Here is a 4308-nt window from a genome sequence, read left to right on the forward strand (position 1 = left end):
AAAAAGGCAGTGTCCAATCTTTCAGAAATAAGATTTGTTATGTGGGAATCAGAGAGAGATGGGTTTGGCTAGCTCCCACCACACAGAGATCTCTTTCCTAGCTCATGCTTCATTTGAGAAAGAAGTAAATTCCTCCAAAGGGAGCTGTTAAATGGCATCTCCAGGGATTCTGAGCTTGAACGGGCCTTGAGGAGTTTGGGTATTGGATATTCCAAAAGTGGATTGTTCATCTCCCTGGCTTTTGAAGAGTGAGGATGGGTTATGCTAAGTTAAATACACTCTTGTTCCATCCCTCTGCCTCCAAATTCTTACTGGCAACATTGGATGTAAAAATACAATGTAATGGAGGGAGACTGAACAAAAACACTACCCTATATTCTTCAAAAATATCAATGTCATGAAAGACCAAGAAAGACTGAGAAACTGATTCAGATTAACAAAGAGGGGCGATCAAAGAGACAGAAAAATTAAATAGATCTTGGGCCAGAAAAAATGGTAGGAAGTTCATTACAGAGCATTTGGCAACATTTGAATACAGTCTAAGCTTATGTAAGTGAATATTCTTGCCCTTAGAAAATACACACTGAGATATTTAGAAGTAAAGGGAAAAGATGTCTACAACTTGCTTTCAAAGAGTTCAGGAAAAGAAAATAGAAAGAGATAAAGAAAAAATAAAATAATAAAACAAATGTGAGAAATAATACAACAAATGTGGGTAAATTTGGGTGAAGGGTGGTCTGCAATTCTTTATACTGTTGTAACTTTTCCTTGTGTTTGGAATTATTTCAAAAAATATATTAAAAAGGAGATAGTGTAGAAATAATTTCAATGTTCTAAGACAGAATAATTTTGAACCTAATTTCTATATCCAAACTATTAGTCAAGTATTAAAACAAAATAAAGACATGTTCATATGGCAGGAGTTATAATATTTCTTAGACCATCAACTTCTCATTGAAATTAATACTAGAAAATGTACTCTAGCAAAAAGGAAGACATGGGGCACAAGAAAGTATTATACACGTAGAAAGTGGTAAAATGCATTGTTAAGCCCAAATAATTAATGTTGTTGTTTTACTGATAGAATCTAAAATAAACAAAAATTCCAAATAGCCTCAGTAAGAAAAGTGGCAGAGACATCACTAATGAAGATTATAGCTGAAGAAACTGCACAGAGACCAAGGTTCTGAGTCCATCCAAAAGCAAAGCCAACATTCCATATCCAATTGACACCCTAAAACCTATTAACAGGGAAAAGTCTCTCCCTACAAAAGCTACTCCATAAAATTGGAAAAAATAACTCTTCCACTAGATGTGCAGACATCAACATAAGGACACAAGAAACATGAAAAGGAATGGAAACATGACACCCCCAAAAGAACAATATAATTTTCCAGTAACAGACCCCAAAGAAAAGAATATTTACAAAATACCTCCAGAGGAATTCAAGATAATGATCCTAAGGAAACTCAGCAAGATACAAGGGAATATAGACAAACAATTCAATAAAATCAGGAAGGCAATTCATGATCTGAATGAGAAATTCAACATAAAAGATAGGTATCATTAAAAAGAACCAAACAAAAATCTTGGAGCTAAAGATTTCAATGAATGAAATAAAAAATAAAATTGAGATGTTTGGCAACAGACTAGATCAAGAAGAATAAAAGAATTTTTGGCAGCCATTGCAGTACATTGAGCTCCATAGAGACATCGCCGGGGCAAGTGAGAGCCAAATGGGCACTGGGCAACTCTGTGCCCACTGAGGAAAAATAACTAAATGTGGGTGACGGAGATCCCAAGAAGCCGAGAGGCAAAATGTCATCATGGGCACCTTTGTGTAAACTTGTCAGGAGGAGCTCCAGAAGAAGCACCCAGATGCTTCAGTCAACTTCTCAGAGTTTCTAAGAAGTGCTCAGAGAGGTGGAAGACCATGTCTGCTAAAGAGAAAGGAAAGTTTGAAGATATGGCAAAGGCAGACAAGGCCCATTATGAAACAGAAATGAAAACCTATATCTCTCCTAAAGGCGGAACCAAAAAGAAGTTCAAGGATCCCAATGCACCCAAGAGGCCTTCTTCAGCCTTTTTCTTGTTCTGTTCTGAGTATTGCCCTAAAGTCAAAGGAGAACATCCCGGCCTATCCATTGGTGATGTTGCAAAGAAACTGGGAGAGATGTGGAGTGACAACCCTGCAGGCGACAAGCAGCCTTATGAAAAGAAAGCTGCAAAGCAGAAGGAAAAATACAGAAAGGATATTGCTGCTTACCACGCTAAAGGAAAGCCTGATGCAGCAAAAAAGGGAGTTGTCAAGGCTGAAAAAAGCAAGAAAAAGAAGGAAGAAGAGGAAAATGAAAAAGATGAAGATGAAGAAGAAGATGATGATGAATAAGTTTGTTCTAGCACAGGTTTTTTTCTTGTCTATAAAGAATTTAACTCCCTGTACATAACTCAATCCTTTTAAAGAAAAAAAATTAAAATGTAAGGCTGCGTAAGATTTGTTTTTAAACTGGACTGTGTCTTTTTTTTGTAAGGTTAACACACTAACGAATGTGTCTTTACATAGCACTGTCCTGGGGGTATTTTCAATAGCCACTAACTTTGCCTGGTACAATATGGAGGTTGTAAATTGTCATGGAAATTTAAACCAGGTTCTTGTTGGTTCACAGCACAAATTAGTTATATATGGGGATGGTAGTTTTTTTTTATCTTCAGTTGTCTCTGATGCAGCTTATACGAAAACATTTTTGTTCTGTTAACTGAATACCACTCTGTAATTGAAAAAAAAAAAAGTTGCAGCTGTTTTGTTGACATTCTGAATGCTTCTAAGTAAATACAATTTTTTTATTAGAAAATAGAAAAAAAGAATTTTTGAACTTGTAGACAGGTGTTTTGAAATAACCCCATCAGAGAAAAAATAATAATACAAATGAATGAAAAAAGCCTATTGAATTTATAGGACACCGTTAAGCAAAAAAAAGAAAACAAACCTGCATTGCTGCATTGTAGGGTTGTCACAGGGGACAGAGATAGAGAAAGGCACAAAAATACCTATTTAATAAAATAATAGCTGAAAACTTCGTAAGTTTGGGAAAGATATGGACATCCAGATCCACAAAGCTCAAAGAACCCGACTAGATTCAACCCTAAAAGGTCCTCTCAGGGATGAAAAGATGATTCAACATACACAGATCAATAAATGTGATACACCACATCAACAGAAAGAAAGACAAAAACCTTATGATCATTTCAATAGATGCAAGAAAGCATTTGACAAAATACAACATCCCTTCATGATAAAAAAAAACTTTCAGCAAATTAAGTATGGAAGGTATGTAGCTCAACACAATGAAGGCCACATATGACAAACCCAACATCATACTGTATGGCTGAAAACATTTCCTCTAAGATGAAAAATAAGACAAAGATACCAACTTTAATCACTTTTATTCAATATAGCACTGGAAGTTCTAGCTAGTTCTTAGACAAAAGAAAGAAATAAAAGGCAACAAATTGCAAAAGAAGAAGTCAAATTATCCCTGCTTCCAAATGATATAATCTTATATTAAAAATCCTAAAGATGCCACCAAAAAAACTGTTGGAACTAATAAATTCAGTGAAGTGGCAGGATACAAAATCAACATACAAAAATCAGTATCATTTCTATACACTAATAGTGAACTATCTGAAAAAGAAATCAAGAAAACAATGCTGTTTATAATAGCTACAAAAAAGATACCTAGGAATCAACTTAACAAAAGAGGTAAAACATTTCTACATTGGAAACTATACAACGTTGATGAAAGAAATTAAAGAGAACACAAATAAATGGAAAGATATCCCATGTTCATGGATTAGAAGAATTAATATTGTAAAATGGTCATATTACCCAAAGCAATCTACTGATTTAACACAATCCCTATCTTAACACAAGCCCTAATGATATTCTTCACAGAAATAGAAAAAAAACAATTCTAAAATTCATATGAAACCACAAAAGACCTTGAATAGCCAAAGCAATCCTGAGCAAAAAGAACAAACTTGAGGCATCAACTACTTGACTTTAAAATTTACTACAAAGCTATAGTAACCAAAACAGCATAGTACTGGCATAAAAACAGACAGACCAATGGAATAGAATAAATAATCCAGAAATATATCCACGTATTTACAGACAACTGATTTTTGACAAAGGCACCAAGAACATACATTGGGGAAAAGACACCCTTTTCAATAAATGGGAAAATTGTATATCTATATGCAAAAAAATGAAACTGACCCCTATCTCTCACCATGTATAAAAATCAATTC

At 34.5% G+C, this 4308-nt stretch overlaps 1 pseudogene; it reads left to right on the forward strand.

Moving 5' to 3' along the window:
- Positions 1-1776: 1776 nt before the first annotated feature.
- LOC123649739 lies at positions 1777-2389 on the forward strand (annotated as a pseudogene).
- The last annotated feature ends 1919 nt before the right edge of the window (positions 2390-4308 follow it).

The sequence above is a fragment of the Lemur catta genome, chromosome 14 (assembly GCF_020740605.2).
Source record: "Lemur catta isolate mLemCat1 chromosome 14, mLemCat1.pri, whole genome shotgun sequence".
Lineage (NCBI taxonomy): Eukaryota > Metazoa > Chordata > Mammalia > Primates > Lemuridae > Lemur > Lemur catta.